At 39.3% G+C, this 15,611-nt stretch overlaps 1 long non-coding RNA gene across 1 annotated transcript; it reads right to left on the bottom strand.

Annotated features, from left to right (window-relative positions):
• Window positions 1-12,799: 12,799 nt before the first annotated feature.
• Window positions 12,800-13,959, bottom strand: LOC117276339 (uncharacterized). Its single transcript, XR_011415541.1, has 2 exons — window positions 13,156-13,959; window positions 12,800-13,030 (listed from the first exon to the last, which is right to left on the bottom strand). It is a non-coding gene; the product is annotated as an uncharacterized lncRNA (long non-coding RNA).
• Between the last annotated feature and the right edge of the window lie 1,652 nt (window positions 13,960-15,611).

Here is a 15,611-nt window from a genome sequence, read left to right as displayed (position 1 = left end):
TAATACATCTACCGAGGGACAGGGACCAGAGCCCCAGGTGGCAACTATGGCCAGGGGTAGAGGTCGAGGCCGAGGTCGTGCTAGAGGCCGAGGCAGAGGCAGAGGTAGAGCTCAGTCTAGAGCTCGAGCAGCTGCACCTGTTGTAGAGCCTCAGGTGGATATTCAGGAGGAGGTTCCAGTTCAAAATTTACTAGTTGGACCAGTTCAGGTCCCGGAAGGATTCATAGCTACTCTAGTGCTTCAAGACGCTCTAGTCCGTTTGGTGAGTCTTATGGAGGGCGTGGCCCAGAATGGCACATTTCCAATGGCACCAGCCGTCTCACAGGCTGGGGGAGAATCACAAACTCCCACTACTCCGGCTCCGGAGAAGATGGCTCCCCAAAATCAGGCTCCAACAGCCCCGCCAGTTGGGGTAGCTCGGCCAGTTGTTGCGGCACAAACCGGTGATAGGCCCGCCATGTCTTTTGAGGCCTTATTGAGATTGGATAAGTTCACTAAGGTCTTTCCAGTTCACTTCAGTGGTACCCCTTCTGAGGACCCACAGGATTATCTTGACCGCTTCCATGAGGTGCTGCGGAACATAGTTATAGTTAAGACCAATGGGGTTGATTTTGCTGTATTTCAGATGACGGGTTCTGCCAAGAGGTGATGGAGAGATTATACATTGACCAGACCAGTTGGATCACCTGCACTTACCTGGGAGTAGTTCTCTCAGCTATTTCTGGAGAAGTTCCTTCCTATCACACTGAGAGAGGATTACCGCAAGCAATTCGAGCGTCTACAGCAGGGCAGTATGACTGTTACTCAGTATGAGTCTGTTTTGTGGATTTGGCCTACCATGCTCTCCTTTTACTACCTACTGAGGGAGAGAGAGTGGGGAGGTTTATTGAGGGACTTACCCACCCTATCAGTCTTCAGATGGACAAGGAGACCGGAAGTGAGATTTCTTTTCAGGCGGCTGCTAATGTCGCGAGGAGGATCGAGATGGTTCTTGCACAGGAGAGGGGGCAGAGGTCTGATAAGAGGCCTCGTTAGTTCGGTGGTTTTAGTGGTGTCTCGCCTAGAGGCAGGGTAATTTTGGTAGGGTTCATCCTCCCAGACCGTTTCATTTAGCACTTCATGCATCTCCTAGTGCTTTAGGGAGTCACGGTCCTATTATTCCTTACTCTGGGCAGCCAGCACTTAGTGAACATGCAGCTCCTATCAGTGCACCACCACTCTAGAGTCACTACAGCGGTTATCCGACCCATTCGGGTCAGCTTCAGCTTCAGCAGCCACGGCAACAGGATGGGTGTTATGAGTGTGGGAACATTGGTCACATCAGGAGGTATTGCCCTAGTTTGGCGAGTAACAGATCTCGGCAGGATTCTCGTGCCATCATACCGGAACTGGTTGCTTCACCGCCTGCTCAGCCAGCTAGAGGTAGGGGTCAGATAGTTAGAGGTGGAGGTCAGGCCATTAGAGGTGGAGGTCAGGCCATTAGAGGTGGAGGTCAGACCATTAGAGGTAGAGGCCAGCCAGCTAGAGGTCGTCCCAGGGGCGCAGTTTAGAGTGGTGGGGCTCAGTCCCGATTTTATGCTTTTCCAGCTAGGCCTGAGGCCGAGTCATCTGATGCTATGATCACAGGTATTTTTCCAGTTTGCCATAGAGATGCTTCAGTTCTATTTGATCCAGGATCTACTTATTCCTATGTGTCCTCCTATTTTGCTTCATATTTGGTTGTGCCTTGTGATTCTCTGAGTGCTTCTGTGTGTATCTACACCGGTGGGAGACTCTGTTGTAGTAGATCATGTCTATCGTTCATGTTTGGTTACTCTTGATAGTCTTGAGACTAGTGTGGATCTTCTACTTCTTGATATGGTAGATTTTGATGTCATCTTGGGTATGGATTGGTTGTCACCTTATCATGCTATATTGGATTGTCATGCCAAGATAGTGACCCTAGCCATGCCGGCGTTACCTCAGTTAGAGTGGAAATGAACTCATGTTCATTCTGCCAGCAGGGTTATTTCTTATATGAAAGCTCGACGTATGGTAGAGAAAGGGTGTCTAGCCTATTTGGCTTATATTCGCGATCCCAGTGCGGATGTTCCTTCTATGGACTTAGTACCAATTGTTCGTGAATTTCTAGAAGTATTTCCCGCAGATTTGTCGGGAGTGCCACCCGGCAGAGATATTGACTTCTGTATTGATTTGGCTCCGGGCACTCAGCCTATTTCTAGCCCACCATACCGTATGGCCCCGCTGGAGTTGAAAGAATTGAAAGAGCAGTTACAAGACTTGTTTGATCAGGGATTTATTAGACCCAGTGTCTCGCCCTGGGGTGTACCAATACTATTTGTAAAGAAGAAATATGGCTTTATGCGGATGTGTATAGATTATCGACAGTTGAACAAGGACACTCAAAAACAAATACCCGCTGCCAAGAATTGATGACTTATTTGATCAGCTTCAGGGTGCCAAGGTATTTTCGAAGATCGATTTGAGGTGTGGTTACCATCAAATGAAGATTAGGGCATCTGATGTCCCTACGACAACTTTTCGAACTCGATATGGGCATTACGAATTCCTAGTGATGTCATTTGGGTTGACAAATGCCCCATCAGCATTTATGGATTTGATGAATCGGGTGTTCAAGCCCTATTTGAATTCTTTTGTGGTTGTATTCATTGATGATATCTTGATTTACTCCAGCAGTCGAGAGGAGCATTAGCAGCATCTTCGGAGTGTGCTTCAGACTTTGAAAAATAATCAGTTATATGCTAAATTTACAAAATGCGAGTTTTGGTTAAGCTCAATTGCCTTTTGGGGTATATTGTATCGGCAGAAGGCATAAAGGTGGATCCTAAGAAGATTGAGGCTGTTCAGAATTGGCCTAGACCTACCTCAGTTACAGAGATCCGGAGTTTCCAGGGTTTAGTAGGTTACTATCGTCGGTTCGTGGAAGGGTTTTCATCTATAGCAAGCCCATTGACTAGACTGGCCGAGAAAGGTGTCCCATTCAGATGGTCAGACGAGTGTGAGTTGAGCTTTCAGAAGCTCAAAAACGCTTTGACTACGGCGCCAATGTTGGTACTACCCACAGGTTCAGGATCGTATACGGTATATTGTAATGCATCTCACATTGGGCTTGGTGCAGTATTAATGCAAGATGGCAGGGTGATTGCATATGCATCACGGCAGTTGAAAGTTCACGAGAAGAATTATCATGTTCATGACTTAGAATTGGCAGCCATTGTTCATGCGCTGAATATTTGGAGGCATTATCTCTACGGTGTCTCGTGTGAGGTATTTACTGATCATCGTAGCCTTCAGTATCTGTTCAAACAAAAAGATCTTAATTTGAGGCAGAGAAGATGGTTGGAATTGTTGAAAGACTATGATATCACCATTTTGTATCACCCCGAAAAGGCCAATGTGGTGGCCGATACTTTGAGTAGAAAGGCTGTGAGTATGGGCAGTCTTGCGTATATTCCTGTTGGTGAGAAGCCGTTAGCTGCAGATGTTCAGACCTTGGCTAATCAGTTCGTGAGGTTAGATGTTTCAGAACCCAATCGGGTTCTAGCTTGCACAGTCACTCGGTCTTCTTTATATGAGCGTATCAGAGAGCGGCAGTATGATGATCCTCATTTACTTATCCTTATGGACAGGGTGCGGCACGGTGATGGCAAACAGGTTGATGTAGGGAAAGATGGAGTTCTGCGAATGCAGGGTCGTATTTGTGTGCCTAATGTTGATGGGCTTCATGAATTAATTCTTAAAGAGGCACACAGTTCTAGGTATTCTATTCATCCAGGTACCACCAAAATGTATCAAGATTTGCGGCAACATAATTGGTGGAGGAGAATGAAAAAGGATATAGTTGCATATGTAGCTCGGTGTCTGAATTGTCAGCAAGTTAAGTACGAGCATCAGAGACCTGGTGGTTTGCTTCAGAAGTTAGAAATTCCTGAGTGGAAATAGGAGCGTATCACTATAGATTTTGTTGTTGGACTCCCACGGACTCAGAGAAAATTTGATGCAGTTTGGGTCATTGTGGACAGGTTGACCAAGTCAGCACATTTCATTCCAATGGCAGTTACCTATTCTTCAGAAAGGTTAGCTGAAATTTACATTCGTGAGATTGTCCGCCTTCATGGTGTGCCCGTGTCTATTATTTCAGATCGAGGTACACATTTTACCTCACACTTCTTGAGGGCTGTACAGTGTGAGTTAGGCACGCGGGTTGAGTTGAGTACAGCATTTCATCTACAGATAGACGGACAGTCAGAGCGCACCATTCAGATATTGAAAGATATGCTTCGCGCTTGTGTTATAGACTTTGGAGGTTCTTGGGATCAGTTCTTTCCACTTGCGGAGTTTGCTTATAATAATAGCTACCGGTCGAGTATTCTGATGGCTTCATATAAGGAATTATACGGAAGGCGATGCCGTTCGCCAGTTGGCTGGTTTGAACTGAGAGAGGCTCGGTTGATGGGTATCGATTTGGTATAGGATGCCTTGGATAAGGTCAAGATTATTCAGGATCGACTTCGCACAGCTTAGTCTAGGCAAAAAAGTTATGCCGACCATAAAGTTCGTGATATTGCATTCATGGTTGGAGAAAGAGTATTGCTCCGGATTTCACCTATGAAAGGTGTAATGAGGTTCGGAAAGAAGGGCAAGTTGAGCCCTAGGTATATTGGACCCTTCAAAATTTTTGAAAGGGTGGGTGAAGTAGCCTACAGGCTTGCACTACCACCTAGTTTATCAGCAGTTCATCCGATGTTTCATGTGTCTACGCTCCGAAAATATCATGGTAGCTATTCTATCCCGGCAAGTCCGACAGTTGAGATCTAAGAGTTATCCTTCAGTTCAGGTGCAATGGAAAGGTCAGTCGGTAGAGGCATCTACCTGGGAGTCCGAGTCGGACATGGGGAGTAAATATCCACACCTTTTCTCCAGCTCAGGTACTTTTTCTAACTCCGTTCGAGGACGAACGTTTGTTTTAGAGGTGGTGAATGTGATGATCCAAAGTGTCATCTTTAAATTTAATAAGTAATTTTGTGATCTAAGACCTCAAAAAGCACTATTCATCATTCCTCGACTTGCGTGCACAGTCCGTATAATTTTCTGGAAAGTTTTATATGAAAATTTGATAAAAAAGAGAAATAGAGACTTAAAACTCAACTGATTTTACTTTGGTCAACATTTTGAGCAAACGGACTCGGATCAATATTTTGACAATTCTGGTAGATCCGTATCGTGATTTGAGACTTGGGCATATGCCCGGAAACGAATTCCGAGGTCCCTAGCCCGAGATATGGAATTTTGATGAAAAATTAAAAGTTTGAAAGCTTAATGATTTTTAAGAATTTACTGATATTGGATTTATTGACACTGGGTCCGTATTTTGGTTTCGGAATCCGGTATAGGTCCACTATAATATTTATGACTTGTCTACTGAATTTGGAGAGAAACGGAGTTGATTTGACGTGATTCGGACGTCCGGTTGTGAAATATTAGTTTTAAAGTTTTTTTGAAAATTTCCTTTGATTTGGTGTCCGATTCGTAGTTTTAGGTATTATTTTGGCGTTTTGATTGCGCGAGCGAGTTCGTATTACATTTTTGGACTGGTGTGCATATATGGTTTGGAACCCCGAGGGCTCGGGTGTAATTCGGATCAGGATCGGCGCATTTTGGAACCATGAAACTGTTGAACCTGCTGCTACTGGTTTCCTTCTATGCGATCGCGTGACTGTGTCCGCGATCATGAAGGCTTAATGGTCACAGATGAAAATTTATACTATGCGATCGCATAGTGAGGTTCATGTTCGCACACTGACAGCAGGCAAAGCACCGCGAACACGTGGGCCAAGCCGCGTTCGCATAGAAGGAATGAGGCAGAAGTTGAAGCATAAAATTTGTACTACGCGATCGCACAAAGATGTCCGCGATCGCGGAAGGCTAAGAAATTATACTTCGCATTCGCGAGAGCACTGCCGCGTTCACGTAGAGCAAAAAGCTGGGCAGCCAAAAATCTGCTTCGCGATCGCGAAGCATTGTACGCGATCGCATAAGGTAAAATTTGGGCAAACAGAACTTAAGTTCTGGAAAACCCATTTTCAACCATTTTTTATTTTTGAGCTCGGGTAAGGCGATTCTTGGGCGTTTTCACTGAAAAATATTGGGGTAAGTGTTCCTTATCCTATACTGATTATATTTCATGATTCCATACTCATTTATATCATGAATCCGTAAAATTTTGGGAGAAAAATCAGATTTTTATAAAATCTTCCAAAAACAAAAATTTAAGATTTGAAGGTCCATTTGATATCGTAATTTGATAATTTTTGTATGGTTGGACTCGTCTCAGAATAGGTGTTCGGATTTTGTATGTTTTTTCAAGATTCGAGACGTGGGCTCCACTATCAATTTTTAAAGTGAATTTCAGATTTTATCCGGAAAATTAGTAAATTCATATGGAATTAATTCCTATGAATCGTATTGAGTATATCAAATTGTTTGTGAATAGATTTGAAGCTTTTGGAGACAAATTTAAAAGGAAAAGTTGTGGTCGAGTAATTGATTGAAATTGCAAAGCGAGGTAAGTGTCGTGGTTAACCTTGACTTGAGGGAATAGAACCCTTAAATTATTTGTTATGTGAAATGCATGTGAACGACGTATAGGCGAGGTGACGAGTGTCTATATGTCGTCAAATTAATTATTTGCATAATTATTTGAAAATTCTAAATTTGTTTTAATACACTAAATGATTTTTATGATAATTGTTTCTCTCCTATTCTTTGTCAAATATTAATTCTTGAATTTCTGCAATAATTGCTACATGCTGATTTGATTTATGTGCATTAATTGCTACTTGACATTTAGCATATTAAATAGTAAACGGCCTATTTTCTCCCTGATTTCTATAATAAATTGCTATTTGTCATTGTTTGTTTCATAATTAAATCATATTTATTGAATGCTTGTTGTTTTAAAAAAATTATATTAATTGTTGCATTTATTGGGGGCAATTTCTTCTATAAGAATTGGTAAATAGATATATTGGAGAAGCGGGTTGCACGCCGCAATAGAATTGATTCAAATGAATATATTGGGGGATCGGGTTGCATGCCACAACAGACTTATTAAAATTCCATATTTGGGGATCGGGTTGCACGCCGTAATAGACTTATTAAAATTCCATATTGGAGATCGGGTTGCAAACCGCAACAGACTTATTAAAAGTCCATATTGGAGGATCGGGTTGCACGCCGTAACAGACTTATTAAAAGTCCATATTGGGGGATCGGGTTGCACGCCGCAACAGACTTATTAAAAGTCCATATTAGGGGACCGGATTGCACACCGTAATAGACTTATTAAAAGTCCATATTGGGGAATCGGGTTGCACGCCGTAACAGACTTGTTTAATAGTCCATATTGGGGGATCGGGTTGCTCGCCGCAACAGATTTATTGAAAAGCCTATATATACTTGATTAAAATAAATATATGGGAGGATTAAAAATGAATATGTTGTGGGAGCGGATTGCACGTTGCAACGGATATTGATAAAAATAATAGTTGGTTATGACTGCTGAGTTGGCTTCAACTATTAGAAATGAGTTACCTGATTTAATTCTGTTATTGTGGTTATTACTATTATTGCGAACAGGTTAATGTAAGTGACCTGCCTTAGCCTCGTCACTACTTCGTCGAGGTTAGGCTCGGCACTTACCAGTACATGGGGTCGGTTATACTGATACTACACTCTGCACTTCTTGTGCAGATTTCGGAGTTGGTCCCAGTGGCGTACCATAGACTTGCTCGGATTTCAGCTACCCAGAGGAGACTTGAGGTATAACTGTACGGCGTCCGCAGTTCTGAAGTCCCCGTCTACTTTACTTTAGCTGTGTATTTGTTTTCTGACAACTTTATTTTATTCAGACCCTTTATTTGTATTATTTTAAAAGCTCGTGCACTTGTGACACCAATTCTGAGATGGTATTTAGACACCGTTATTTTTATGGATTATTCACTACATTTCAGACTTTATTTCCGCATTTGTTTCTTTGTTATTAATAAACTTAAAAATTGTTATAAAATGGATAATATTATTCTAACGTTGGCTTGCCTAGCAAGTAAAATGTTAGGCGCTATCACGGTCCGAAGGTGGGAATTTCGGGTCGTGAAAATTCTTGAGAGGATTATCGAGGGGTTTCTTGAAGTAAGTCCCTTGTGTTCATTTTTTATCAATAATCTTGCTTCCCCATTGATTTTCCCACCTAGTTGGTGTGTATTTTAGGTGTAAATTGGGAGTTTGAGACTAGGGATTTAGAGAGTTCGATTTGGGAATTTGGGTGATGATTTGGTGTCGGATTTTGATAAAGTTGGTATGGTTGGACTCGTGGTTGAATGGGCTTTTGGGTTTTGTGGCTTTTATCAAATTGCGAGACGTGGTCCCGAGGGCAGGCTTTTGAGCCGATTTTTTATTTTGATTAATAACTTAGCATTTTCATATAGAGTTGATTCCTTTAGCTCGTATTGATTATATTGAATTGCTTATGGCTAGATTCGAGGCATTTAGAGGCCGTTTCGCGAAGCAAGGGTATATTGGAGTAGAGATTTGCTTGAAGTGAGGTAAGTAACAGTTCTAAATTTGGTTCTGAGGATAAGAAACCCGTATTTACGTGTCATGTATTTGGTTTTGAGGTGACGCACATACTAGGTGACGGGCGTGTGCACGTGCACCATAGGATTTGTGACTTGGTCAAATTCCATTAGACCGCGTAGTTGAATAATCTGTTGTTATCTGTACATTCTCCATGTAGTAGAGAATTGAACTACAAATCATGTTTAGACTATGTATTGGCACTATAGGGACCCACAGAGGTCGTGTACATGTTGAATTATCTACTAAATTGTTGTTTTGTACTCAGTCGCAGTTTTACTTGTTTATTTTTTCTCAGCCTCTATTGTTCCTTATTGATACATTATATCATTTCTGTTGGGGCTTATTTTCATGATTACTAAGAGCCCGAGAGACTGGAGAGATTGATGACTGAGTGAGGCTGAGGCCGGATTGTGAGATATTGATACTATAGCACGTGAGTTGTCCGTGCAGCACGTGAGTTGTCCGTACAGCACGTGAGTTTTCTGTGCGGATCCAGATATTATACTATAGCACATGAGTTGTCCATGCAGCACGTGAATTATCTATGCAACACGTGAGTTGTCCATGCAGCACGTGAGTTGTCTATGCAGCACGTGAGTTGTCCATGCAGATTATAGCGCTCGGGTTGAAGGAGCCCTTCCAGAATCTGTATGCACCCCCAGTGAGCGTAGGTACCTACTGAGTGCGAGTGTCGAGTGCCGAATGCTGAGTGAATGGGAGGGATGAGTTATTGTGGCCCTGAAAGGATGCATTTGATTTCAGTATTGTTGTACTTAGTTGCCATGTATCACAGTCTTAAAATTTCTAAAAGATATTACACTCTATTTCACTTAAACTTGTCATGGAGTAACTGTTTCACCTAATTTATCGAACTTGAAAGCATGCCTACTTTTCTATGTTGAAATCACTGTAATTGAAATTTGACTGTAAAGCTCGTCACTACTTTCAATTCTTTGTTTAGTCTTGTTACTTACTGAGTTGGTTGTACTCCCGCTATATCTTGCACTTCGTGTGCAGATCCAGGTATTTTCGGACACGGTGGGTGTTGATTTCGGCATACAGTTGATCTTCTGGAGATTCCGAGGTAGTTGTCGACGTTTCACAAACCTTGTGTCTCCTTCACTATGTTTCCGCTTGTTGTATTTAGTTTCAGACTTTATTAGACAGTGTTTTCCAGACTTGTGATGTATAGATGCTCAGGTACTCTGTGACATCCCGATAGTTAGGAACTTCTGTGTTTCGTTTCAGGTTGTTATCCCTGTTTTATGAGAACTTTTATTATTTAAACTGCTTTAATTCATTTTGTTAAAGGTGTTGGAATTATTTCGAAATGTCGGCTTGCCTAGTACCACAATAGGCACCATCACGACAGGTTAGGATTTTGGGTCGTGACAAATTGTTAATTGATTCTTTGTAATTGTACCTTTATTCATGAATTGTCACTACTTGCTATTTGGCTTTGTCAGTTATCGTGTAGTTTCTTCATCTGTTGTGACTTCTTTATGTAACTTCGTTATTGCGTTGATTTTGTGATATGCCATAGTTGGTAGTAGTTTGTTTGCTTAATTCATATTGTTTGGAGAGAAGGTTGCACGCCGCAATGGTATTGATAATGATGATATGGTGGAATAAGGGAGGATTATGATATTGATTAATGATGATATGGAGGGATCGGATTGCGCACCACAACGGTTTATGTACGCAATAATTGATATTGATAAATGATGATATGGTGGAATAAGGGAGAATTGTGATATTGAAAAATGATGAAACGGTAGGATCGGGTTGCGCGTCGCAACAGATTGTATACGTGATACTTGATATTGATTAATGATACTATAGTGGAATAAGGGAGGATTATGATATTGATAAATGATAATATAGTGGGATCGGGTTGCGCGCCGCAACGAATTGTGTGTGTTTTACTTGTTGTTGTTGTTGTGTATGGTGTGAGTCATGCATCCTACGTGAACTGTTGTATTACTTCAATATGTCAATATGTTTTTCCGTGGTTACTTGGTGAATTGATTTTCAAGATGAATTTACTGCGGGGTCGTTATCTCATACCCCGTTGAGTTGTTGGTAACATAACGATTTTAAATAAAAGTATTATGAACATTCTTACCTTATGTGACTCTTAAGTTAAAACTCGTCGTTTCATTCGGTACTTTACTACTCTTAATAGTTGTCATATTTCACTTTAATTGATTTCTCAAATTAAACTCCTTACCCTATCTGATATTTTTAAATTACTTAAAAAAAATTATTATATTTTAATTTAATAAATTCTATATTTAATTCGGTAACTTATCCGATACTTTATTTTATTTAAAATATTATTTTCTTTACCCAACTGATTTTTAAAATAAACTCATTTTCTCATTTGATTCCCTACTTTATTCAAGGTTGTTATTATGCCTTATTGTATATAAATAAATCTCTCGAATATTTTATTTAGTATTTGACACTGATACAATGTACATGGTAGCACGTGAACTTTGTCGTGCGAAAGTGTTTTGAAAAATGTGGGCACAAGGTGCCATACGTGTAAGATTTGGAAGTTGTGACTTATGATTTGAGATTACGAGGAGTGGTACCTCGGGTAATTCTTGTTGTAACTCGCGCATTAGGAACAAATTAATTAATTGAGTTGTCATCGGTTTTCCATACTTGGTCTCATTCATATTTTATCTGTATTCTAACTATGTTGTTGCTTTATTACCTGGTCATTTTCTGTTGCCGTTTGTGCTTCTATTATTTTCATTGTTGGTTGTAAATTTGTGATCCTTCTATTGTTGGTGCTACATTGATGTTTTCTCTATTGTTAGCTTTATGTTATATCTTGTACAGGTTTACATGTCCGGTAGGTATCTTGACCTAGCCTCGCCACTACTCTACCGAGGTTAGGCTTGATACCTACTGGGTACCGTTGTGGTGTACTCATGCTACACTTCTGCACATGTTTATGCAGATCTAGGTACTTCTGATCAAGTTGGTTTTGAGACTTATGTCTACACGGCCGGAGAATTCAAGGTATACATGCTCGACGTTCGTAGGACCCGAAGTCACCTTCTGTTGTATTTCATTCAACTATCTGCTATTATTCCGGGACAGTGATGTACTTATTATTTCTAGTTACTCTTAGAAAAGCTTATGACTTGTACTATTGATTTTGGGATTATATGATTGATGTTGGCTCAGCTACGTTGTATCAGTTATTATTTAATGTATTAAACTTCAGTAATAATCAGCATGTGTTAGGCTGAGAGACTAGATGTCATCGTAAGGTGAAAAATTGGGGTCGTGATAAAAATTCAATAATTTACTCAATTTACATGTTAAAATCTACCCATAATTAGTGTATTAAATTCACAGTAAGTAGTAATTACTTACTTTACAATGATAGGTAAAATATCCTTCTCCAAGAGCTCCAAAATCGGCTAACCCAAAGTAAAATGAGAGAAAATGATCCTAAGTCCCGATTTAAACCATGATTCTGCCCAGTTGACCCTTCTTCGCGATCGCGAAAAGGGCCTCGCAATCGCGAAGACAAACTTCCCAAGCCCCCAGAAAATATACTTCGCGAACGCGAAGAAGGCCACGCGATCGCGAAAGCTTGCCTCACTACAAAAAAACGCTGAATTTGCGGAGGTTTTATTTACATATTGCGGTGGTCAGAAACCTCCGCCATATACTTTTACGGCAGTTTCCAAAACTCCCCGCAATAATGTTCGCCGCAATCAATTTGCGGGAGTTTTTTGACAGACCGTCGTTATCATATAGCGACGGATATTTGACGGCGGTATAACCTCCGCAATTTGGTAGTTTGGCTGTCACTTATTAAAAAAAATAGCGGAGGTCTAAGCCCCCGTAATTTCTTTATTTAACCCTCACAAATTTTATAACACAATATTATTATAGGTTAAATAGCTGCAGTTATAACCTCCGCTATTCATTGAATATTTTTTTTCTGCAATGTTACTCCATAACTATTCCAATTTCAATTATTATAATGAAGAATCAACAAATTATATAAATTGCTTACTTGAATCAAGTAACATCAATATATTAATAAACCACAAAATACATTAAAGTAAATTATCATTAGTCTCAAAAATATTCTTTAAACACAACTACTCCAACCATTAAACACAAAACATCAATATTATAATTACTCTTAAAACTAACATTAAACAGAACATCCACTCCAACTATTATGGACAAAAGATCTACTATGACCATTCAATCGAGTACGATATTTAATTATCTAATACCTTTGCAAGCAACTTCAATGGTTGTCATTAGGATTACTTCCACCGGATGATCTTCTTATATCCATGGGTGAAATGGATCCGCTAGCCGCATCACTTGGCTACAAAACAATCAAAAGAAAATATAATTAACAAAAAGTACCTCAACAATATCCTAACTAATAATACTTGGATTAATCAATCATACTTTACAAAATTAAATAAGAAAGTTATGAACTATTCTTACCGTTGAACGAGGAGGAGAAACAAATATCCCTGCAAATTCTTCAGGTATCTTCCCTTCTTTCATTATCATATACACCTTATAAGCATTCATCATTTGAGTGTTAACATTCATCATTTCTATGTAGTTCTCTTGGCTTTGATTGTGAGCATTCAACATTTGATTGTACTTCTCTTGGCATTGGGAAGAACATGAACCATTATTATAACTTGAAGCATTCAAATCACTATAACGAGGTCCTGTTTGTCTAAAAGCTCTGCCAGGAACAGCTCCTAATCCTAAGCACCTTACCCTTCCAGAGTGCTTTTTTCCCAACACCTTACCAACAGCATCATTTGGCAAAATTTCAGACTCATCCACGGTGCTTTGGCTCAATGCTAGTTCAATTTTTTTTTAAATACATTACACACCAAAAGCCAGTGTCCTTACTTCAATCAGTGATTGACAAGTTAAAAAAGAAAAATAATAGAAGAATAATATCTTTTTCTATTATAAAACAAGTGCTGAAACTTTAGAACTGTAGTTAGTAACACAAAATTTACCATAATAAGGATTTATGTAACAATATTTAAAATGTGAATATTATTCACATATTCGAAGTTGTTCCTGGGAAATCATAATCATATTCTTATTCTGTATACTGGCTTCTTTGCTCTATTTCTAATATAATGCTAATGAAGTGCTTTAATTTGGATCATTCCAATTTCCAAGTCTCATGTCTTTCCTATAGTTTACTTCTCTATTTTGTTCAAGTAGTTGCCTTGGAACTCTATTGTAATTCTTCATGTTGACAGTTCTCTATTGTAATTCCAATATCAAGAATATGAGATTGGGGAAGGTGTTCCTTAACTGATATCAAACTTTTGCGAATGAAATGTCTAAATAAGAGATAAATAACTTATAGATAAGTTAAATATCAACAAAGAAGACTAATAGAAATTATTGGGGCTCCATAAAAACTGTCTTACACATATATCTTTTGCCGCCTCATTAACATATGATCCATCTTCATTCCTATGTGTAGAGAGATAAAGCTGTCCTCGTCCAGGCTTTTATTCAGTCTCAGCCATCTATAAATGAAAAGGTCAAATTCGCATTAACTTAACTAACTAGGAATAGTTGCTAGTTTAATTAAAGTATCCAAAATGAATTATTACCATTTTAGCCCTTCTTCTGGAGTTAGGTTTGGAGCAACCGATATGTGAAACAGTTTGTTTCTTTCGAATTTTAGCATTTCTTTTACAAGTTTCCTTACAAAAAGATACCAAAAAAATCACAGAACAATCAAATCAGTGAGCAGAATCAGAAGTTGATGATGAAAATAAGCTCAAGCAAAAACTAATGTTATTGTGAAGTGAAGACTTAATTTGATATGGAAGTAGAGGCAGCAACCACAGATGTACCAGTGGTACAGGTTTCAGAAAAGATAGAATGCAAAGATGATCCTATTAAGGTAATGATCGTTTCTTCTGTATCTTTTTTATCCTTCAAAATCCATCTCAAAACTTCAAGAACAACAGTAACAAAACCCAACGAAGCAAGAAAACCAATGTGAGCATTCTTCCAAATTCCCACGTCCATCATCTGAAAACCCTTGAAACAATTGATAATTCCCAATATAATAGTAGCATAACCTGTACACCAATGGTAAAAATTCTAATATACCCTATATTTGTGATCTGGTTTTGGCCTCAACCATCGAGCTAAACAATACTTGCATGTTTCCTCATTAGCATCATCTCCCCAGTACAACATGCAATCGTTTGGACAAGCATCTATCTTGATATAATCAAGACAAAGCTTTTTGATGGTATTCTTGGCCTCATAAAATGAATTAGGTATCCTTGCAAATCCAAATGCATCCTTCAGTAAATCTAGCATCATAGTCATTCTCTTGTCACTTAGCCCAGACAAACACTTTATGTGATACAACTTTAACAAAAATTCTAGCTTCGAGTACTTGGACCCTTCATATAATTCTTCACTTCCATCTCTAAGCAACTCAAAAAATTCTTTGTTATTTGAAGAAGGCAGATCATTTAATATTTCTTCTTCTCCAACTACTTGTGACGGACCTGCATCAATGCCCTCATGCCTTAAACCCGGAAATGCTTCATTTATCAATAATTCCAAAGGATATTTAGGAGGCAGTGCATCTGGGATAGCCTATGTGCTTTTAAAATTCTCCAACACTTCTGTTTCCCCATGAAGAATCAAAGTAACATAATTTTGAGGGAATGGCTTGCTAATCAAATGATCGTACACTACCTCTCTAGTCTGCCGCTTCCCAAAACCATATTTAGGACACGTACATTTTATTCTATCTCCTATAGAAGCATTCTTAAATGCAAAATTTAGAAATTGATTCAAACCAAGTAAATACTTTGTTGTATTTCTAGGTATTCCAATCCAAGATTTATCCATTGGAAGGTATTGATATATAACCTTTCAGAAGTGAT

Source organism: Nicotiana tomentosiformis, chromosome 4 (genome assembly GCF_000390325.3).
Source record: "Nicotiana tomentosiformis chromosome 4, ASM39032v3, whole genome shotgun sequence".
Classification (NCBI taxonomy): domain Eukaryota; kingdom Viridiplantae; phylum Streptophyta; class Magnoliopsida; order Solanales; family Solanaceae; genus Nicotiana; species Nicotiana tomentosiformis.
Note: the sequence above shows the minus strand (reverse complement) of the source record. Positions and strands in the feature narration are given on the sequence as shown.